The sequence below is a fragment of the Hyla sarda genome, chromosome 1 (assembly GCF_029499605.1).
Source record: "Hyla sarda isolate aHylSar1 chromosome 1, aHylSar1.hap1, whole genome shotgun sequence".
NCBI lineage: Eukaryota > Metazoa > Chordata > Amphibia > Anura > Hylidae > Hyla > Hyla sarda.
Window position 1 is genome coordinate 274872519 of NC_079189.1, and position 23198 is coordinate 274895716.

At 50.6% G+C, this 23198-nt stretch overlaps 15 pseudogenes; all 15 read left to right on the forward strand.

Moving 5' to 3' along the window:
- Nucleotides 1-398: 398 nt before the first annotated feature.
- Nucleotides 399-518, forward strand: LOC130353115 (5S ribosomal RNA; annotated as a pseudogene).
- A 284-nt stretch (nucleotides 519-802) lies between these two features.
- Nucleotides 803-922, forward strand: LOC130352353 (5S ribosomal RNA; annotated as a pseudogene).
- Nucleotides 923-1801: 879 nt separating this feature from the next.
- On the forward strand, nucleotides 1802-1921 carry LOC130352299 (5S ribosomal RNA; annotated as a pseudogene).
- A 1493-nt stretch (nucleotides 1922-3414) lies between these two features.
- LOC130352389 (5S ribosomal RNA) lies at nucleotides 3415-3534 on the forward strand (annotated as a pseudogene).
- Nucleotides 3535-3818: 284 nt separating this feature from the next.
- Nucleotides 3819-3938, forward strand: LOC130347155 (5S ribosomal RNA; annotated as a pseudogene).
- Nucleotides 3939-4810: 872 nt separating this feature from the next.
- LOC130324939 (5S ribosomal RNA) lies at nucleotides 4811-4930 on the forward strand (annotated as a pseudogene).
- A 3298-nt stretch (nucleotides 4931-8228) lies between these two features.
- On the forward strand, nucleotides 8229-8348 carry LOC130352390 (5S ribosomal RNA; annotated as a pseudogene).
- A 1276-nt stretch (nucleotides 8349-9624) lies between these two features.
- Nucleotides 9625-9744, forward strand: LOC130324949 (5S ribosomal RNA; annotated as a pseudogene).
- A 4077-nt stretch (nucleotides 9745-13821) lies between these two features.
- LOC130352744 (5S ribosomal RNA) lies at nucleotides 13822-13941 on the forward strand (annotated as a pseudogene).
- Nucleotides 13942-14820: 879 nt separating this feature from the next.
- Nucleotides 14821-14940, forward strand: LOC130314517 (5S ribosomal RNA; annotated as a pseudogene).
- Nucleotides 14941-18410: 3470 nt separating this feature from the next.
- On the forward strand, nucleotides 18411-18530 carry LOC130351740 (5S ribosomal RNA; annotated as a pseudogene).
- An 879-nt stretch (nucleotides 18531-19409) lies between these two features.
- Nucleotides 19410-19529, forward strand: LOC130314539 (5S ribosomal RNA; annotated as a pseudogene).
- An 872-nt stretch (nucleotides 19530-20401) lies between these two features.
- Nucleotides 20402-20521, forward strand: LOC130327151 (5S ribosomal RNA; annotated as a pseudogene).
- A 1277-nt stretch (nucleotides 20522-21798) lies between these two features.
- On the forward strand, nucleotides 21799-21918 carry LOC130328675 (5S ribosomal RNA; annotated as a pseudogene).
- Nucleotides 21919-22000: 82 nt separating this feature from the next.
- Nucleotides 22001-22120, forward strand: LOC130317522 (5S ribosomal RNA; annotated as a pseudogene).
- Nucleotides 22121-23198: the final 1078 nt, after the last annotated feature.

The following is a 23198-nucleotide window of genomic DNA, read 5'->3' on the forward strand; positions in this document are numbered from 1 at the left end:
GAAGCCGTCTACGGCTATCCTAAGCTGAATGCGCCTGTTCTTGTCAGATCGCAGACTGCTGCCCGGCAAGTACGGGCATGGGAGACTGGCTGGCAATCCAAGGTGCTATTGACATTTTGATCTGTTGCCGCCTTCCTCTCCGATTAAAATTTTTTTTTATTGATGCTTAAATCCACAGTATACAAGGCGTGAAGATGTCAATGGCCATCCTAAGCTGAACGCGCCTGCTCTCGTCAGATCGCAGACTGCTACCCAGCTTAGGGCCCGGTAAGTACCGGCATGGGAGACTGGCTGGGAATCCAGGGTGCAGTTGACATTTTGCTCTGTTGCCGCCTTCCGTTCCGATTCCGAAAAGGATTTATTGATGCTTAAATGTACAGTATAAAAAGCATGAAGCTGTCAATGGCCATCCTAAGCTGAACGCGCCTGCTCTCGTCAGATCGCAGACTGTTACCCAGCTTAGGGCCCGGTAAGTACTGGCATGGGAGACTGGCTGGGAATCCTGGTTGCCATTGACATTTTGCTCTATTGCTGCCTTCCGCTCCGATTCCGAAAATAATTTATTGATGCTTAAATCCACAGTATACAAGGTGTGAAGCTGTCGACGGCCATCCTAAGCTGAACGCGCCTTCTCTCGTCAGATTGCAGACTGCTACCCAGCTTAGGGCCCGGTAAGTACTGGCATGGGAGACTGGCTGGGAATCCCGGGTGCCGTTGACATTTTGCTCTGTTGCCACCTTCCGTTCCGATTCCGAAAAGGATTTATTGATGCTTAAATGCACAGTATAAAGGGCGAGAAGCTGTCAACGGCCATCCTAAGCTGAACGCGCCTGCTCTCGTCAGATTGCAGACTGCTACCCAGCTTAGGGCCCGGTAAGTACCAGCATGGGAGACTGGCTGGGAATCCCAGGTGTCGTTGACATTTTGCTCTGTTGCCGCCTTCCGCTCCGATTCCGAAAAGGATTTATTGATAATTAAATCCACAGTATACAGGGTGTGAAGATGTCTACGGCCATCCTAAGCTGAATGCGCCTGTTCTCGTCAGATCGCAGACTGCTACCCAGCTTCGGGCCTGGTAAGTACCAGCATGGAAGACTGACTGGGAATCCCGGGTGCAGTTGACATTTTGCTCTGTTTCTGCTCCGATTCCGAATTTTTTTTATTGATGCTTAAATCCACAGTATACAAAGCATGAAGCTGTCAATGGCCATCCTAAGTTGAACGCGCCTGCTCTCATCAGATGACTGCTACCCAGCTTAGCGCCCGGTAAGTACTGGCATGGGAGACTGGCTGGGAATCCCGGTTGCCGTTGACATTTTGCTCTATTGCTGCCTTCCGCTCCGATTCCGAAAAGAATTTATTGATGCTTAAATCCACAGTATACAAGGTGTGAAGCTGTCGACGGCCATCCTAAGCTTAACGCGCCTGCTCTCGTCAGATCGCAGACTGGTACAGATCTTAGGGCCCGGTAAGTACCGGCATGGGACACTGGCTGGGAATCCCGGCTGCCGTTGACATTTTGCTCTGTTGCCGCCTTCCGTTCCGATTCCGAAAAGGATTTATTGATGCTTAAATGCACAGTATACAAAGTGTGAAGCTGTCAACGGCCATCCTAAGCTGAATGCGCCTGCTCTCATCAGATCGCAGACTGATACCCAGCTTAGGGCCTGGTAAGTATCAGCATGGGAAACTGGCTGGGAATCCCGGGTGCAGTTGGCATTTTATTCTGTTGCCGCCTTCCGCTCCGATTCGGAAAAGGATTTATTGATGCTTAAATGCACAGTATAAAGTGCGTGAAGCTGTCAGCGGCCATCCTTAGCTGAACGCGCCTGCTCTCGTCAGATCGCAGACTGCTACCCAGCTTAGGGCCCGGTAAGTACCAGCATGGGAGACTGGCTGGGAATCCCAGGTGTTGTTGACATTTTGCTCTGTAGCCGCCTTTCGCTCCGATTCCGAAAAGGATTTATTGATGCTTAAATCCACAGTATCCACAGTATACGGGGTGTGAAGCCGTCTACGGCAATCCTAAGCTGAATGTGCCTGTTCTTGTCAGATCGCAGACTGCTGCCCGGCAAGTACGGGCATGGGAGACTGGCTGGCAATCCAAGGTGCTATTGACATTTTGCTCTGTTGCCGCCTTCCTCTCCGATTCCGAAAAGGATTTATTGATGCTTAAATGCACAGTATAAAAAGCATGAAGCTGTCAATTGCCGTCCTAAGCTGAACGCGCCTGCTCTCGTCAGATCGCAGACTGCTACCCAGCTTAGGGCCCGGTAATTACTGGCATGGGAGACTGGCTGGGAATCCCGGGTGCCGTTTACATTTTGCTCTATTGCTGCCTTCCGCTCCGATTCCGAAAATAATTTATTGATGCTTAAATCCACAGTATACAAGGTGTGAAGCTGTCGACGGCCATCCTAAGCTTAACGCGCCTGCTCTTGTCAGATCGCAGACTGGTACAGATCTTAGGGCCCGATAAGTACCGGCATGGGACACTGGCTGGGAATCCCGGCTGCCATTGACATTTTTCTCTGTTGCCGCCTTCAGTTTCCGATTCCGAAAAGGATTTATTGATGCTTAAATGCACAGTATAAAGGGCAAGAAGCTGTCAACGGCCATCCTAAGCTGAACGTGCCTGCTCTCGTCAGATCGCAGACTGCTACCCAGCTTAGGGCCCGGTAAGTACCAGCATGGGAGACTGGCTGGGACTTCCAGGTGTCGTTGACATTTTGCTCTGTTGCCGCCTTACGCTCCGATTCCGAAAAGGATTTATTGATGCTTAAATCCACAGTATACAGGGTGTGAAGACGTCTACGGCCATCCTAAGCTGAATGCGCCTGTTCTCGTCAGATCGCAGACTGCAACCCAGCTTCGGGCCTGGTAAGTACCAGCATGGGAGACTGGCTGGGAATCCCGGGTGCAGTTGACATTTTGCTCTGTTTCTGCTCCGATTCCGAAAATTATTTATTGATGCTTAAATCCACAGTATACAAAGTGTGAAGCTGTCAACGGCCATCCTAAGCTGAACGGGCCTGCTCTCGTCAGATCGCAGACTGCTACCCCGCTTAGGGCCTGGTAAGTACCAGCATGGGAGACTGGCTGGGAATCCCGGGTGCAGTTGACATTATGCTCTGTTGCCGCCTTCCGTTCCGATTCCGAAAAGGATTTATTGATGCTTAAATGCACAGTATAAAAAGCATGAAGCTGTCAATGGCCATCCTAAGCTGAACGCGCCTGCTCTCGTCAGAGCGCAGACTGCTACCCAGCCTAGGGCCCATTAAGTACCGGCATGGGAGACTGGCTGGGAATCCCGGGTGCAGTTGACATTTTGCTCTGTTGCCGCCTTCCGTTCCGGTTCCGATTCCGAAAAGGATTTATTGATGCTTAAATGCACAGTATAATAATAACGAAGCTGTCAATGGCCATCCTAAGCTTAATGCGCCTGCTCTCGTCAGATCGCAGACTGCTACCCAGCTTAGGGCCCGGTAAGTACTGGCATGGGAGACTGGCTGGGAATCCCGGGTGCCGTAGACATTTTGCTCTATTGCTGCCTTCCGCTCCGATTCCGAAAATAATTTATTGATGCTTAAATCCACAGTATACAAGGTGTGAAGCTGTCGACGGCCATCCTAAGCTTAACGCGCCTGCTCTCGTCAGATCGCAGACTGGTACAGATCTTAGGGCCCGGTAAGTACCGGCATGGGACAGTGGCTGGGAATCCCGGCTGCCGTTGACATTTTGCTCTGTTGCCGCCTTCCGTTCTGATTCCGAAAAGGATTTATTGATGCCTAAATGCACAGTATAAAGGGCGAGAAGCTGTCAACGGCCATCCTAAGCTGAACGCGCCTGCTCTCGTCAGATCGCAGACTGCTACCCAGCTTAGGGCCCGGTAAGTACCAGCATGGGAGCCTGGCTGGGAATCCCAGGTGTCGTTGACATTTTGCTCTGTTGCCGCCTTCCGCTCCGATTCCGAAAAGGATTTATTGATACTTAAATCCACAGTATACAGGGTGTGAAGATGTCTACGGCCATCCTAAGCTGAATGCGCCTGTTCCCGTCAGATCGCAGACTGCTACCCAGCTTCGGGCCTGGTAAGTACCAGCATGGGAGACTGGCTGGGAATCCCGGGTGCAGTTGACATTTTGCTCTGCTTCTGCTCCGATTCCGAAAATTATTTATTGATGCTTAAATCCACAGTATACAAAGTGTGAAGCTGTCAACGGCCATCCTAAGTTGAACGCGCCTGCTCTCGTCAGATCGCAGACTACTACCCAGCTTAGGGCCTGGTAAGTACCAGCATGGGAGACTGGCTGGGAATCCCAGGTGCAGTTGACATTTTAATCTGTTGCCGCCTTCCGCTCCGATTCGGAAAAGGATTTATTGATGCTTAAATCCACAATATACAGGGTGTGAAGCTGTCAACGGCCATCCTAAGCCTGAACGTGCCTGCTCTCCTCAGATCGCAGACTGCTGCCCGGCAGTTACCGGCATGGGAGACTGGCTGGCAATCCAAGGTGCCATTGACATTTTGCTCTGTTGCCGCCTTCCTCTCCGATTAATAAAAATATTTATTGATGCTTAAATCCACAATATACAAGGCGTGAAGATGTCAACGGCCATCCTAAGCTGAACGCGCCTGCTCTCGTCAGATCGCAGACTGCTACCCAGCTTAGGGCCCAGTAAGCACCGGCATGGGAGACTGGCTGGGAATCCCGGGTGCAGTTGACATTTTGCTCTGTTGCCGCCTTCCTTTCCAATTCCGAAAAGGATTTATTGATGCTTAAATGCGCAGTATAAAAAGCACGAAGCTGTCAATGGCCATCCTAAGCTGAACGCGCCTGCTCTCGTCAGATCGCAGACTGCTACCCAGCTTAGGGCCCGGTAAGTACTGGCATGGGAGACTGGCTGGGAATCCCGGTTGCCGTTGACATTTTGCTCTATTGCTGCCTTCCGCTCCGATTCCGAAATTTTTTTATTGATGCTTAAATCCACAGTATACAAAGTGTGAAGCTGTCAACGGCCATCCTAAGCTGAACGCGCCTGCTCTCGTCACATCGCAGACTGCTACCCAGCTTAGGGCCTGGTAAGTACCAGCATGGGACACTGGCTGGGAATCCCGGGTGCAGTTGACATTTTAATCTGTTGCCGCCTTCCGCTCCGATTCGGAAAAGGATTTATTGATGCTTAAATGCACAGTATAAAAAGCATGAAGCTGTCAATGGCCATCCTAAGCTGAACGCGCCTGCTCTCATCAGATCGCAGACTGCTACCCAGCTTAGGGCCCGGTAAGTACCGGCATGGGACACTGGCTGGGAATCCCGGCTGCCGTTGACATTTTGCTCTGTTGCCGCCTTCAGTTTCCGATTCCGAAAAGGATTTATTGATGCTTAAATGCACAGTATAAAGGGCAAGAAGCTGTCAACGGCCATCCTAAGCTGAACGTGCCTGCTCTCGTCAGATCGCAGACTGCTACCCAGCTTAGGGCCCGGTAAGTACCAGCATGGGAGACTGGCTGGGACTCCCAGGTGTCGTTGACATTTTGCTCTGTTGCCGCCTTACGCTCCGATTCCGAAAAGGATTTATTGATGCTTAAATCCACAGTATACAGGGTGTGAAGATGTCTACGGCCATCCTAAGCTGAATGCGTCTGTTCTCGTTAGATCGCAGACTGCTACCCAGCTTCGGGCCTGGTAAGTACCAGCATGGGAGACTGGCTGGGAATCCCGGGTGCAGTTGACATTTTGCTCTGTTTCTGCTCGGATTCCAAAAATTATTTATTGATGCTTAAATCCACAGTATACAAAAGTGTGAAGCTGTCAATGGCCATCCTAAGCTGAACGCGCCTGCTCTCGTCAGATCGCAGACTGCTACCCAGCTTAGGGCCTGGTAAGTACCAGCATGGAAGACTGGCTGGGAATCCCAGGTGCAGTTGACATTTTAATCTGTTGCCGCCTTCCGCTTCGATTCGGAAAAGGATTTATTGATGCTTAAATCCACAATACACAGGGTGTGAAGCTGTCAACGGCCATCCTAAGCCTGAACATTCCTGCTCTCCTCAGATCGCAGACTGCTGCCCAGCAGTTACCGGCATGGGAGACTGGCTGGCAATCCAAGGTGCCATTGACATTTTGCTTTGTTGCCACCTTCCTCTCCGATTAATAAAAATATTTATTGATGCTTAAATCCACAATATACAAGGCGTGAAGATGTCAACGGCCATCCTAAGCTGAACGCGCCTGCTCTCGTCAGATCGCAGACTGCTACCCAGCTTAGGGCCCAGTAAGTACCGGCATAGTAGACTGGCTGGGAATCCCGGGTGCAGTTGACATTATGCTCTGTTGCCGCCTTCCGTTTCGATTCCGAAAAGGATTTATTGATGCTTAAATGCACAGTGTAAAAAGCATGAAGCTGTCAATGGCCATCCTAAGCTGAACGCGCCTGCTCTCGTCAGATCGCAGACTGATACCCAGCTTAGGGCCTGGTAAGTACCAGCATGGGAGACTGGCTGGGAATCCCGGGTGCAGTTGACATTTTAATCTGTTGCCGCCTTCCGCTCCGATTCCGAAAAGGATTTATTGATGCTTAAATGCACAGTATACAAAGTGTGAAGCTGTCAACGGCCATCCTAAGCTGAATGCGCCTGCTCTCGTCAGATCGCAGACTGATACCCAGCTTAGGGCCTGGTAAGTACCAGCATGGGAGACTGGCTGGGAATCCCGGGTGCAGTTGACATTTTAATCTGTTGCCGCCTTCCGCTCCGATTCCGAAAAGGATTTATTGATGCTTAAATCCACAGTATACAGGGTGTGAAGCCGTCTACGGCTATCCTAAGCTGAATGTGCCTGTTCTTGTCAGATCGCAGACTGCTGCCCGGCAAGTACGGGCATGGGAGACTGGCTGGCAATCCAAGGTGCTATTGACATTTTGCTCTGTTGCCGCCTTCCGCTCCGATTCCGAAAAGAATTTATTGATGCTTAAATCCACAGTATACAAGGTGTGAAGCTGTCGACGGCCATCCTAAGCTTAACGCGCCTGCTCTTGTCAGATCGCAGACTGGTACAGATCTTAGGGCCCGGTAAGTACCGGCATGGGACACTGGCTGGGAATCCCGGCTGCCGTTGACATTTTGCTCTGTTACCGCCTTCAGTTTCCGTTTCCTATTCCGAAAAGGATTTATTGATGCTTAAATGCACAGTATAAAGGGCAAAAAGCTGTCAACGGCCATCCTAAGCTGAACGTGCCTGCTCTCGTCAGATCGCAGACTGCTACCCAGCTTAGGGCCCGGTAAGTACCAGCATGGGAGACTGGCTGGGAGTCTCAGGTGTTGTTGACATTTTGCTCTGTAGCTCTGTAGACATTTTGCTCCTATTCCGAGAAGGATTTATTGATGCTTAAATCCACAATATACAGGGCGTGAAGCCGTCTACGGCTATCCTAAGCTGAATGCGCCTGTTCTTGTCAGATCGCAGACTGCAACCCAGCTTCGGGCCTGGTAAGTACCAGCATGGGAGACTGGCTGGGACTTCCAGGTGTCGTTGACATTTTGCTCTGTTGCCGCCTTACGCTCCGATTCCGAAAAGGATTTATTGATGCTTAAATCCACAGTATACAGGGTGTGAAGACGTCTACGGCCATCCTAAGCTGAATGCGCCTGTTCTCGTCAGATCGCAGACTGCAACCCAGCTTCGGGCCTGGTAAGTACCAGCATGGGAGACTGGCTGGGAATCCCGGGTGCAGTTGACATTTTGCTCTGTTTCTGCTCCGATTCCGAAAATTATTTATTGATGCTTAAATCCACAGTATACAAAGTGTGAAGCTGTCAACGGCCATCCTAAGCTGAACGGGCCTGCTCTCGTCAGATCGCAGACTGCTACCCCGCTTAGGGCCTGGTAAGTACCAGCATGGGAGACTGGCTGGGAATCCCGGGTGCAGTTGACATTATGCTCTGTTGCCGCCTTCCGTTCTGATTCCGAAAAGGATTTATTGATGCTTAAATGCACAGTATAAAAAGCATGAAGCTGTCAATGGCCATCCTAAGCTGAACGCGCCTGCTCTCGTCAGAGCGCAGACTGCTACCCAGCCTAGGGCCCATTAAGTACCGGCATGGGAGACTGGCTGGGAATCCCGGGTGCAGTTGACATTTTGCTCTGTTGCCGCCTTCCGTTCCGGTTCCGATTCCGAAAAGGATTTATTGATGCTTAAATGCACAGTATAATAATAACGAAGCTGTCAATGGCCATCCTAAGCTTAATGCGCCTGCTCTCGTCAGATCGCAGACTGCTACCCAGCTTAGGGCCCGGTAAGTACTGGCATGGGAGACTGGCTGGGAATCCCGGGTGCCGTAGACATTTTGCTCTATTGCTGCCTTCCGCTCCGATTCCGAAAATAATTTATTGATGCTTAAATCCACAGTATACAAGGTGTGAAGCTGTCGACGGCCATCCTAAGCTTAACGCGCCTGCTCTCGTCAGATCGCAGACTGGTACAGATCTTAGGGCCCGGTAAGTACCGGCATGGGACAGTGGCTGGGAATCCCGGCTGCCGTTGACATTTTGCTCTGTTGCCGCCTTCCGTTCCGATTCCGAAAAGGATTTATTGATGCCTAAATGCACAGTATAAAGGGCGAGAAGCTGTCAACGGCCATCCTAAGCTGAACGCGCCTGCTCTCGTCAGATCGCAGACTGATACCCAGCTTAGGGCCCGGTAAGTACCAGCATGGGAGCCTGGCTGGGAATCCCAGGTGTCGTTGACATTTTGCTCTGTTGCCGCCTTCCGCTCCGATTCCGAAAAGGATTTATTGATACTTAAATCCACAGTATACAGGGTGTGAAGATGTCTACGGCCATCCTAAGCTGAATGCGCCTGTTCCCGTCAGATCGCAGACTGCTACCCAGCTTCGGGCCTGGTAAGTACCAGCATGGGAGACTGGCTGGGAATCCCGGGTGCAGTTGACATTTTGCTCTGCTTCTGCTCCGATTCCGAAAATTATTTATTGATGCTTAAATCCACAGTATACAAAGTGTGAAGCTGTCAACGGCCATCCTAAGTTGAACGCGCCTGCTCTCGTCAGATCGCAGACTACTACCCAGCTTAGGGCCTGGTAAGTACCAGCATGGGAGACTGGCTGGGAATCCCAGGTGCAGTTGACATTTTAATCTGTTGCCGCCTTCCGCTCCGATTCGGAAAAGGATTTATTGATGCTTAAATCCACAATATACAGGGTGTGAAGCTGTCAACGGCCATCCTAAGCCTGAACGTGCCTGCTCTCCTCAGATCGCAGACTGCTGCCCGGCAGTTACCGGCATGGGAGACTGGCTGGCAATCCAAGGTGCCATTGACATTTTGCTCTGTTGCCGCCTTCCTCTCCGATTAATAAAAATATTTATTGATGCTTAAATCCACAATATACAAGGCGTGAAGATGTCAACGGCCATCCTAAGCTGAACGCGCCTGCTCTCGTCAGATCGCAGACTGCTACCCAGCTTAGGGCCCAGTAAGCACCGGCATGGGAGACTGGCTGGGAATCCCGGGTGCAGTTGACATTTTGCTCTGTTGCCGCCTTCCTTTCCAATTCCGAAAAGGATTTATTGATGCTTAAATGCGCAGTATAAAAAGCACGAAGCTGTCAATGGCCATCCTAAGCTGAACGCGCCTGCTCTCGTCAGATCGCAGACTGCTACCCAGCTTAGGGCCCGGTAAGTACTGGCATGGGAGACTGGCTGGGAATCCCGGTTGCCGTTGACATTTTGCTCTATTGCTGCCTTCCGCTCCGATTCCGAAATTTTTTTATTGATGCTTAAATCCACAGTATACAAAGTGTGAAGCTGTCAACGGCCATCCTAAGCTGAACGCGCCTGCTCTCGTCACATCGCAGACTGCTACCCAGCTTAGGGCCTGGTAAGTACCAGCATGGGACACTGGCTGGGAATCCCGGGTGCAGTTGACATTTTAATCTGTTGCCGCCTTCCGCTCCGATTCGGAAAAGGATTTATTGATGCTTAAATGCACAGTATAAAAAGCATGAAGCTGTCAATGGCCATCCTAAGCTGAACGCGCCTGCTCTCATCAGATCGCAGACTGCTACCCAGCTTAGGGCCCGGTAAGTACCGGCATGGGACACTGGCTGGGAATCCCGGCTGCCGTTGACATTTTGCTCTGTTGCCGCCTTCAGTTTCCGATTCCGAAAAGGATTTATTGATGCTTAAATGCACAGTATAAAGGGCAAGAAGCTGTCAACGGCCATCCTAAGCTGAACGTGCCTGCTCTCGTCAGATCGCAGACTGCTACCCAGCTTAGGGCCCGGTAAGTACCAGCATGGGAGACTGGCTGGGACTCCCAGGTGTCGTTGACATTTTGCTCTGTTGCCGCCTTACGCTCCGATTCCGAAAAGGATTTATTGATGCTTAAATCCACAGTATACAGGGTGTGAAGATGTCTACGGCCATCCTAAGCTGAATGCGTCTGTTCTCGTTAGATCGCAGACTGCTACCCAGCTTCGGGCCTGGTAAGTACCAGCATGGGAGACTGGCTGGGAATCCCGGGTGCAGTTGACATTTTGCTCTGTTTCTGCTCGGATTCCAAAAATTATTTATTGATGCTTAAATCCACAGTATACAAAAGTGTGAAGCTGTCAATGGCCATCCTAAGCTGAACGCGCCTGCTCTCGTCAGATCGCAGACTGCTACCCAGCTTAGGGCCTGGTAAGTACCAGCATGGAAGACTGGCTGGGAATCCCAGGTGCAGTTGACATTTTAATCTGTTGCCGCCTTCCGCTTCGATTCGGAAAAGGATTTATTGATGCTTAAATCCACAATACACAGGGTGTGAAGCTGTCAACGGCCATCCTAAGCCTGAACATTCCTGCTCTCCTCAGATCGCAGACTGCTGCCCAGCAGTTACCGGCATGGGAGACTGGCTGGCAATCCAAGGTGCCATTGACATTTTGCTTTGTTGCCACCTTCCTCTCCGATTAATAAAAATATTTATTGATGCTTAAATCCACAATATACAAGGCGTGAAGATGTCAACGGCCATCCTAAGCTGAACGCGCCTGCTCTCGTCAGATCGCAGACTGCTACCCAGCTTAGGGCCCAGTAAGTACCGGCATAGTAGACTGGCTGGGAATCCCGGGTGCAGTTGACATTATGCTCTGTTGCCGCCTTCCGTTTCGATTCCGAAAAGGATTTATTGATGCTTAAATGCACAGTATAAAAAGCATGAAGCTGTCAATGGCCATCCTAAGCTGAACGCGCCTGCTCTCGTCAGATCGCAGACTGATACCCAGCTTAGGGCCTGGTAAGTACCAGCATGGGAGACTGGCTGGGAATCCCGGGTGCAGTTGACATTTTAATCTGTTGCCGCCTTCCGCTCCGATTCCGAAAAGGATTTATTGATGCTTAAATGCACAGTATACAAAGTGTGAAGCTGTCAACGGCCATCCTAAGCTGAATGCGCCTGCTCTCGTCAGATCGCAGACTGATACCCAGCTTAGGGCCTGGTAAGTACCAGCATGGGAGACTGGCTGGGAATCCCGGGTGCAGTTGACATTTTAATCTGTTGCCGCCTTCCGCTCCGATTCCGAAAAGGATTTATTGATGCTTAAATCCACAGTATACAGGGTGTGAAGCCGTCTACGGCTATCCTAAGCTGAATGTGCCTGTTCTTGTCAGATCGCAGACTGCTGCCCGGCAAGTACGGGCATGGGAGACTGGCTGGCAATCCAAGGTGCTATTGACATTTTGCTCTGTTGCCGCCTTCCGCTCCGATTCCGAAAAGAATTTATTGATGCTTAAATCCACAGTATACAAGGTGTGAAGCTGTCGACGGCCATCCTAAGCTTAACGCGCCTGCTCTTGTCAGATCGCAGACTGGTACAGATCTTAGGGCCCGGTAAGTACCGGCATGGGACACTGGCTGGGAATCCCGGCTGCCGTTGACATTTTGCTCTGTTACCGCCTTCAGTTTCCGTTTCCTATTCCGAAAAGGATTTATTGATGCTTAAATGCACAGTATAAAGGGCGAAAAGCTGTCAACGGCCATCCTAAGCTGAACGTGCCTGCTCTCGTCAGATCGCAGACTGCTACCCAGCTTAGGGCCCGGTAAGTACCAGCATGGGAGACTGGCTGGGAGTCTCAGGTGTTGTTGACATTTTGCTCTGTAGCTCTGTAGACATTTTGCTCCTATTCCGAGAAGGATTTATTGATGCTTAAATCCACAATATACAGGGCGTGAAGCCGTCTACGGCTATCCTAAGCTGAATGCGCCTGTTCTTGTCAGATCGCAGACTGCTGCCCGGCAAGTACGGGCATGGGAGACTGGCTGGCAATCCAAGGTGCTATTGACATTTTGATCTGTTGCCGCCTTCCTCTCCGATTAAATTTTTTTTTTATTGATGCTTAAATCCACAGTATACAAAGCGTGAAGATGTCAATGGCCATCCTAAGCTGAACGCGCCTGCTCTCGTCAGACCGCAGACTGCTACCCAGCTTAGGGCCTGGTAAGTACCGGCATGGGAGACTGGCTGGGAAACCAGGGTGCAGTTGACATTTTGCTCTATTGCTGCCTTCCGCTCCGATTCCGAAAATAATTTATTGATGCTTAAATCCACAGTATACAAGGTGTGAAGCTGTCGACGGCCATCCTAAGCTGAACGCGCCTTCTCTCGTCAGATTGCAGACTGCTACCCAGCTTAGGGCCCGGTAAGTACTGGCATGGGAGACTGGCTGGGAATCCCGGTTGCTGTTGACATTTTGCTCTATTGCTGCCTTCCGCTCCGATTCCGAAAATAATTTATTGATGCTTAAATCCACAGTATACAAGGTGTGAAGCTGTCGACGGCCATCCTAAGCTTAACGCGCCTGCTCTCGTCAGATCGCAGACTGCTACCTAGCTTAGGGCCCGGTAAGTACCAGCATGGGAGACTGGCTGGGAATCCCAGGTGTTGTTGACATTTTGCTCTGTAGCCGCCTTCCGCTCCGATTCCGAAAAGGATTTATTGATGCTTAAATCCACAGTATACAGGGTGTGAAGCTGTCTACGGCTATCCTAAGCTGAATGTGCCTGTTCTTGTCAGATCGCAGACTGCTGCCCGGCAAGTACGGGCATGGGAGACTGGCTGGGAATCCCGGGTGCCATTGACATTTTGCTCTATTGCTGCCTTCCGCTCTGATTCCGAAAATAATTTATTGATGCTTAAATCCACAGTATACAAGGTGTGAAGCTGTTGACGGCCATCCTAAGCTTAACGCGCCTGCTCTTGTCAGATCGCAGACTGGTACAGATCTTAGGGCCCGGTAAGTACCGGCATGGGACACTGGCTGGGAATCCCGGCTGCCGTTGACATTTTGCTCTGTTGCCGCCTTCAGTTTCCGATTCCGAAAAGGATTTATTGATGCTTAAATGCACAGTATAAAGGGCGAGAAGCTGTCAACGGCCATCCTAAGCTGAACGTGCCTGCTCTCGTCAGATCGCAGACTGCTACCCAGCTTAGGGCCCGGTAAGTACCAGCATGGGAGACTGGCTGGGACTCCCAGGTGTCGTTGACATTTTGCTCTGTTGCCGCCTTACGCTCCGATTCCGAAAAGGATTTATTGATGCTTAAATCCACAGTATACAGGGTGTGAAGACGTCTACGGCCATCCTAAGCTGAATGCGCCTGTTCTCGTCAGATCGCAGACTGCTACCCAGCTTCGGGCCTGGTAAGTACCAGCATGGGAGACTGGCTGGGAATCCCGGGTGCAGTTGACATTTTGCTCTGTTTCTGCTCCGATTCCGAAAATTATTTATTGATGCTTAAATCCACAGTATACAAAGTGTGAAGCTGTCAACGGCCATCCTAAGCTGAACGCGCCTGCTCTCGTCAGATCGCAGACTGCTACCCAGCTTAGGGCCTGGTAAGTACCAGCATGGGAGACTGGCTGGGAATCCCGGGTGCAGTTGACGTATTAATCTGTTGCCGCCTTCCGCTCCGATTCGGAAAAGGATTTATTGATGCTTAAATCCACAATACACAGGGTGTGAAGCTGTCAACGGCCATCCTAAGCCTGAACATGCCTGCTCTCCTCAGATCACAGACTGCTGCCCAGCAGTTACCGGCATGGGAGACTGGCTGGCAATCCAAGGTGCCATTGACATTTTGCTTTGTTGCCACCTTCCTCTCCGATTAATAAAAATATTTATTGATGCTTAAATCCACAATATACAAGGCATGAAGATGTCAACGGCCATCCTAAGCTGAACGCGCCTGCTCTCGTCAGATCGCAGACTGCTACCCAGCTTAGGGCCCAGTAAGTACCGGCATGGGAGACTGGCTGGGAATCCCGGGTGCAGTTGACATTATGCTCTGTTGCCGCCTTCCGTTCCGATTCCGAAAAGGATTTATTGATGCTTAAATGCACAGTATAAAAAGCATGAAGCTGTCAATGGCCATCCTAATCTGAACGCGCCTGCTCTCGTCAGATCGCAGACTGCTACCCAGCCTAGGGCCCATTAAGTACCGGCATGGGAGACTGGCTGGGAATCCCGGGTGCAGTTGACATTTTGCTCTATTGCTGCCTTCCGCTCCGATTCCGAAAAGAATTTATTGATGCTTAAATCCACAGTATACAAGGTGTGAAGCTGTCGACGGCCATCCTAAGCTTAACGCGCCTGCTCTCGTCAGATCGCAGACTGGTACAGATCTTAGGTCCCGGTAAGTACCGGCATGGGACAGTGGCTGGGAATCCCGGCTGCCGTTGACATTTTGCTCTGTTGCCGCCTTCCGTTCCGATTCCGAAAAGGATTTATTGATGCCTAAATGAACAGTATAAAGGGCGAGAAGCTGTCAACGGCCATCCTAAGCTGAACGCGCCTGCTCTCGTCAGATCGCAGACTGCTACCCAGCTTAGGGCCCGGTAAGTACCAGCATGGGAGACTGGCTGGGAATCCCAGGTGTCGTTGACATTTTGCTCTGTTGCCGCCTTCCGCTCCGATTCCGAAAAGGATTTATTGATGCTTAAATCCACAGTATACAGGGTGTGAAGATGTCTACGGCCATCCTAAGCTGAATGCGCCTGTTCTCGTCAGATCGCAGACTGCTACCCAGCTTCGGGCCTGGTAAGTACCAGCATGGGAGACTGGCTGGGAATCCCGGGTGCAGTTGACATTTTGCTCTGTTTCTGCTCGGATTCCAAAAATTATTTATTGATGCTTAAATCCACAGTATACAAAAGTGTGAAGCTGTCAATGGCCATCCTAAGCTGAACGCGCCTGCTCTCGTCAGATCGCAGACTGCTACCCAGCTTAGGGCCTGGTAAGTACCAGCATGGAAGACTGGCTGGGAATCCCAGGTGCAGTTGACATTTTAATCTGTTGCCGCCTTCCGCTTCGATTCGGAAAAGGATTTATTGATGCTTAAATCCACAATACACAGGGTGTGAAGCTGTCAACGGCCATCCTAAGCCTGAACATTCCTGCTCTCCTCAGATCGCAGACTGCTGCCCAGCAGTTACCGGCATGGGAGACTGGCTGGCAATCCAAGGTGCCATTGACATTTTGCTTTGTTGCCACCTTCCTCTCCGATTAATAAAAATATTTATTGATGCTTAAATCCACAATATACAAGGCGTGAAGATGTCAACGGCCATCCTAAGCTGAACGCGCCTGCTCTCGTCAGATCGCAGACTGCTACCCAGCTTAGGGCCCAGTAAGTACCGGCATAGTAGACTGGCTGGGAATCCCGGGTGCAGTTGACATTATGCTCTGTTGCCGCCTTCCGTTTCGATTCCGAAAAGGATTTATTGATGCTTAAATGCACAGTATAAAAAGCATGAAGCTGTCAATGGCCATCCTAAGCTGAACGCGCCTGCTCTCGTCAGATCGCAGACTGATACCCAGCTTAGGGCCTGGTAAGTACCAGCATGGGAGACTGGCTGGGAATCCCGGGTGCAGTTGACATTTTAATCTGTTGCCGCCTTCCGCTCCGATTCCGAAAAGGATTTATTGATGCTTAAATGCACAGTATACAAAGTGTGAAGCTGTCAACGGCCATCCTAAGCTGAATGCGCCTGCTCTCGTCAGATCGCAGACTGATACCCAGCTTAGGGCCTGGTAAGTACCAGCATGGGAGACTGGCTGGGAATCCCGGGTGCAGTTGACATTTTAATCTGTTGCCGCCTTCCGCTCCGATTCCGAAAAGGATTTATTGATGCTTAAATCCACAGTATACAGGGTGTGAAGCCGTCTACGGCTATCCTAAGCTGAATGTGCCTGTTCTTGTCAGATCGCAGACTGCTGCCCGGCAAGTACGGGCATGGGAGACTGGCTGGCAATCCAAGGTGCTATTGACATTTTGCTCTGTTGCCGCCTTCCGCTCCGATTCCGAAAAGAATTTATTGATGCTTAAATCCACAGTATACAAGGTGTGAAGCTGTCGACGGCCATCCTAAGCTTAACGCGCCTGCTCTTGTCAGATCGCAGACTGGTACAGATCTTAGGGCCCGGTAAGTACCGGCATGGGACACTGGCTGGGAATCCCGGCTGCCGTTGACATTTTGCTCTGTTACCGCCTTCAGTTTCCGTTTCCTATTCCGAAAAGGATTTATTGATGCTTAAATGCACAGTATAAAGGGCGAAAAGCTGTCAACGGCCATCCTAAGCTGAACGTGCCTGCTCTCGTCAGATCGCAGACTGCTACCCAGCTTAGGGCCCGGTAAGTACCAGCATGGGAGACTGGCTGGGAGTCTCAGGTGTTGTTGACATTTTGCTCTGTAGCTCTGTAGACATGTTGCTCCTATTCCGAGAAGGATTTATTGATGCTTAAATCCACAATATACAGGGCGTGAAGCCGTCTACGGCTATCCTAAGCTGAATGCGCCTGTTCTTGTCAGATCGCAGACTGCTGCCCGGCAAGTACGGGCATGGGAGACTGGCTGGCAATCCAAGGTGCTATTGACATTTTGATCTGTTGCCGCCTTCCTCTCCGATTAAATTTTTTTTTTATTGATGCTTAAATCCACAGTATACAAAGCGTGAAGATGTCAATGGCCATCCTAAGCTGAACGCGCCTGCTCTCGTCAGACCGCAGACTGCTACCCAGCTTAGGGCCTGGTAAGTACCGGCATGGGAGACTGGCTGGGAATCCAGGGTGCAGTTGACATTTTGCTCTATTGCTGCCTTCCGCTCCGATTCCGAAAATAATTTATTGATGCTTAAATCCACAGTATACAAGGTGTGAAGCTGTCGACGGCCATCCTAAGCTGAACGCGCCTTCTCTCGTCAGATTGCAGACTGCTACCCAGCTTAGGGCCCGGTAAGTACTGGCATGGGAGACTGGCTGGGAATCCCGGTTGCTGTTGACATTTTGCTCTATTGCTGCCTTCCGCTCCGATTCCGAAAATAATTTATTGATGCTTAAATCCACAGTATACAAGGTGTGAAGCTGTCGACGGCCATCCTAAGCTTAACGCGCCTGCTCTCGTCAGATCGCAGACTGCTACCTAGCTTAGGGCCCGGTAAGTACCAGCATGGGAGACTGGCTGGGAATCCCAGGTGTTGTTGACATTTTGCTCTGTAGCCGCCTTCCGCTCCGATTCCGAAAAGGATTTATTGATGCTTAAATCCACAGTATACAGGGTGTGAAGCTGTCTACGGCTATCCTAAGCTGAATGTGCCTGTTCTTGTCAGATCGCAGACTGCTGCCCGGCAAGTACGGGCATGGGAGACTGGCTGGGAATCCCGGGTGCCATTGACATTTTGCTCTATTGCTGCCTTCCGCTCTGATTCCGAAAATAATTTATTGATGCTTAAATCCACAGTATACAAGGTGTGAAGCTGTTGACGGCCATCCTAAGCTTAACGCGCCTGCTCTTGTCAGATCGCAGACTGGTACAGATCTTAGGGCCCGGTAAGTACCGGCATGGGACACTGGCTGGGAATCCCGGCTGCCGTTGACATTTTGCTCTGTTGCCGCCTTCAGTTTCCGATTCCGAAAAGGATTTATTGATGCTTAAATGCACAGTATAAAGGGCGAGAAGCTGTCAACGGCCATCCTAAGCTGAACGTGCCTGCTCTCGTCAGATCGCAGACTGCTACCCAGCTTAGGGCCCGGTAAGTACCAGCATGGGAGACTGGCTGGGACTCCCAGGTGTCGTTGACATTTTGCTCTGTTGCCGCCTTACGCTCCGATTCCGAAAAGGATTTATTGATGCTTAAATCCACAGTATACAGGGTGTGAAGACGTCTACGGCCATCCTAAGCTGAATGCGCCTGTTCTCGTCAGATCGCAGACTGCTACCCAGCTTCGGGCCTGGTAAGTACCAGCATGGGAGACTGGCTGGGAATCCCGGGTGCAGTTGACATTTTGCTCTGTTTCTGCTCCGATTCCGAAAATTATTTATTGATGCTTAAATCCACAGTATACAAAGTGTGAAGCTGTCAACGGCCATCCTAAGCTGAACGCGCCTGCTCTCGTCAGATCGCAGACTGCTACCCAGCTTAGGGCCTGGTAAGTACCAGCATGGGAGACTGGCTGGGAATCCCGGGTGCAGTTGACATATTAATCTGTTGCCGCCTTCCGCTCCGATTCGGAAAAGGATTTATTGATGCTTAAATCCACAATACACAGGGTGTGAAGCTGTCAACGGCCATCCTAAGCCTGAACATGCCTGCTCTCCTCAGATCACAGACTGCTGCCCAGCAGTTACCGGCATGGGAGACTGGCTGGCAATCCAAGGTGCCATTGACATTTTGCTTTGTTGCCACCTTCCTCTCCGATTAATAAAAATATTTATTGATGCTTAAATCCACAATATACAAGGCATGAAGATGTCAACGGCCATCCTAAGCTGAACGCGCCTGCTCTCGTCAGATCGCAGACTGCTACCCAGCTTAGGGCCCAGTAAGTACCGGCATGGGAGACTGGCTGGGAATCCCGGGTGCAGTTGACATTATGCTCTGTTGCCGCCTTCCGTTCCGATTCCGAAAAGGATTTATTGATGCTTAAATGCACAGTATAAAAAGCATGAAGCTGTCAATGGCCATCCTAATCTGAACGCGCCTGCTCTCGTCAGATCGCAGACTGCTACCCAGCCTAGGGCCCATTAAGTACCGGCATGGGAGACTGGCTGGGAATCCCGGGTGCAGTTGACATTTTGCTCTATTGCTGCCTTCCGCTCCGATTCCGAAAAGAATTTATTGATGCTTAAATCCACAGTATACAAGGTGTGAAGCTGTCGACGGCCATCCTAAGCTTAACGCGCCTGCTCTCGTCAGATCGCAGACTGGTACAGATCTTAGGTCCCGGTAAGTACCGGCATGGGACAGTGGCTGGGAATTCCGGCTGCCGTTGACATTTTGCTCTGTTGCCGCCTTCCGTTCCGATTCCGAAAAGGATTTATTGATGCCTAAATGAACAGTATAAAGGGCGAGAAGCTGTCAACGGCCATCCTAAGCTGAACGCGCCTGCTCTCGTCAGATCGCAGACTGCTACCCAGCTTAGGGCCCGGTAAGTACCAGCATGGGAGACTGGCTGGGAATCCCAGGTGTCGTTGACATTTTGCTCTGTTGCCGCCTTCCGCTCCGATTCCGAAAAGGATTTATTGATGCTTAAATCCACAGTATACAGGGTGTGAAGATGTCTACGGCCATCCTAAGCTGAATGCGCCTGTTCTCGTCAGATCGCAGACTGCTACCCAGCTTCGGGCCTGGTAAGTACCAGCATGGGAGACTGGCTGGGAATCCCGGGTGCAGTTGACATTTTGCTCTGTTTCTGCTTCGATTCCTATAATTATTTATTGATGCTTAAATCCACAGTATACAAAGTGTGAAGCTGTCAACGGCCATCCTAAGCTGAACGCGCCTGCTCTCGTCAGATCGCAGACTACTACCCAGCTTAGGGCCTGGTAAGTACCAGCATGGGAGACTGGCTGGGAATCCCGGGTGCAGTTGACATTTTAATCTGTTGCCGCCTTCCGCTCCGATTCGGAAAAGGATTTATTGATGCTTAAATCCACAATATACAGGGTGTGAAGCTGTCAACGGCCATCCTAAGCCTGAACGTGCCTGCTCTCCTCAGATCGCAAACTGCTGCCCGGCAGTTACCGGCATGGGAGACTGGCTGGCAATCCAAGGTGCCATTGACATTTTGCTCTGTTGCCGCCTTCCTCTCCGATTAATAAAAATATTTATTGATGCTTAAATCCACAATATACAAGGCGTGAAGATGTCAACGGCCATCCTAAGCTGAACGCGCCTGCTCTCGTCAGATCGCAGACTGCTACCCAGCTTAGGGCCCAGTAAGTACCGGCATGGGAGACTGGCTGGGAATCCCGGGTGCAGTTGACATTTTGCTCTGTTGCCGCCTTCCGTTCCGATTCCGAAAAGGATTTATTGATGCTTAAATGCGCAGTATAAAAAGCATGAAGCTGTCAATGGCCATCCTAAGCTGAACGCGCCTGCTCTCGTCAGATCGCAGACTGCTACCCAGCTAAGGGCCCGGTAAGTACTGGCATGGGAGACTGGCTGGGAATCCCGGGTGCCGTTGACATCTTGCTCTATTGCTGCCTTCCGCTCCGATTCCGAAAAGAATTTATTAATGCTTAAATCCACAGTATACAAGGTGTGAAGCTGTCGACGGCCATCCTAAGCTTAACGCGCCTGCTCTTGTCAGATCGCAGACTGGTACAGATCTTAGGGCCCGGTAAGTACCCGCATGGGACACTGGCTGGGAATCCCGGCTGCCGTTGACATTTTGCTCTGTTGCCGCCTTCCGTTTCCGATTCCGAAAAGGATTTATTGATGCTTAAATGCACAGTATAAAGGTCGAGAAGCTGTCAACGGCCTTCCTAAGCTGAACGTGCCTGCTCTCGTCAGATCGCAGACTGCTACCCAGCTTAGGGCCCGGTAAGTACCAGCATGGGAGACTGGCTGGGACTCCCAGGTGTCATTGACATTTTGTTCTGTTGCCGCCTTACGCTCCGATTCCGAAAAGGATTTATTGATGCTTAAATCCACAGTATACAGGGGGTGAAGATGTCTACGGCCATCCTAAGCTGAATGCGCCTGTTCTCGTCAGATCGCAGACAGCTACCCAACTTCGGGCCTGGTAAGTACCAGCATGGGAGACTGGCTGGGAATCCCGGGTGCAGTTGACATTTTGCTCTGTTTCTGCTCCGATTCCGAAAATTGTTTATTGATGCTTAAATCCACAGTATACAAAGTGTGAAGCTGTCAACGGCCATCCTAAGCTGAACGCGCCTGCTTTCGTCAGATCGCAGACTGCTACCCAGTTTAGGGCCTGGTAAGTACCAGCATGGGAGACTGGCTGGGAATCCCGGGTGCAGTTGACATTTTAATCTGTTGCCGCCTTCCGCTCCGATTAAGAAAAGGATTTATTGATGCTTAAATCCACAATACACAGAGTGTGAAGCTGTCAACGGCCATCCTAAGCCTGAACATGCCTGCTCTCCTCAGATCGCAGACTGCTGCCCGGCAGTTACCGGCATGGGAGACTGGCTGGCAATCCAAGGTGCCATTGACATTTTACTTTGTTGCTGCCTTCCTCTCCGATTAATAAAAATATTTATTGATGCTTAAATCCACAATATACAAGGAGGGAAGATGTCAACGGCCATCCTAAGCTGAACGCGCCTGCTCTCGTCAGATCGCAGACTGCTACCGAGCTTAGGGCCCAGTAAGTACCGGCATGGGAGACTGGCTGGGAATCCCGGGTGCAGTTGACATTATGCTCTGTTGCCGCCTTCCGTTCCGATTCCGAAAAGGATTTATTGATGCTTAAATGCACAGTATAAAAAGCATGAAGCTGTCAATGGCCATCCTAAGTTGAACGCGCCTGCTCTCATCAGATCGCAGACTGCTACCCAGCTTAGGGCCCGGTAAGTACTGGCATGGGAGACTGGCTGGGAATCCCGGTTGCCGTTGACATTTTGCTCTGTTGCCGCCTTCCGTTCCGATTCCGAAAAGGATTTATTGATGCTTAAATGCACAGTATACAAAGTGTGAAGCTGTCAACGGCCATCCTAAGCTGAACGCGCCTGCTCTCGTCAGAACGCAGACTGCTACCCAGCTTAGGGCCTGGTAAGTACCAGCATGGGAGACTGGCTGGGAATCTCAGGTGTTGTTGACATTTTGCTCTGTAGCTCTGTAGACATTTTACTCCGATTCGGAAAAGGATTTATTGATGCTTAAATCCACAATATACAGGGTGTGAAGCCGTCTAAGGCTATCCTAAGCTGAATGCGCCTGTTCTTGTCAGATCGCAGACTGCTGCCCGGCAAGTACGGGCATGGGAGACTGCCTGGCAATCCAAGGTGCTATTGACATTTTGATCTGTTGCCGCCTTCCTCTCCGATTAAAAATTTTTTTTTATTGATGCTTAAATCCACAGTATACAAGGCGTGAAGATGTCAACCGCCATCCTAAGCTGAACGCGCCTGCTCTCGTCAGATCGCAGACTGCTACCCAGCTTAGGGCCCGGTAAGTACTGGCATGGGAGACTGGCTGGGAATCCCGGGTGAAGTTGACATTTTGCTCTATTGCTGCCGTCCGCTCCGATTCCGAAAATAATTTATTGATGCTTAAATCCACAGTATACAAGGTGTGAAGCTGTCGACGGCCATCCTAAGCTTAACGCGCCTGCTCTCGTTAGATCGCAGACTGGTACAGATCTTAGAGCCCGGTAAGTACCGGCATGGGACACTGGCTGGGAATCCCGGCTGCCGTTGACATTTTGCTCTGTTGCCGCCTTCCGTTCCGATTCCGAAAAGGATTTATTGATGCTTAAATCCACAGTATACAGGGTGTGAAGATGTCTACGGCCATCCTAAGCTGAATGCGCCTGTTCTCGTCAGATCGCAGACTGCTACCCAGCTTCGGGCCTGGTAAGTACCAGCATGGGAGACTGGCTGGGAATCCCGGGTGCAGTTGACATTTTGCTCTGTTTCTGCTCTGATTCCGAAAATTATTTATTGATGCTTAAATCCACAGTATACAAAGTGTGAAGCTGTCAACGGCCATCCTAAGCTGAACGCGCCTGCTCTCGTCAGATCGCAGACTGCTACCCAGCTTAGGGCCTGGTAAGTACCAGCATGGGAGACTGGCTGGGAATCCCGTGTGCAGTTGACATTTTAATCTGTTGCCGACTTCCGCTCCGATTCGGAAAAGGATTTATTGATGCTTAAATCCACAATATACAGGGTGTGAAG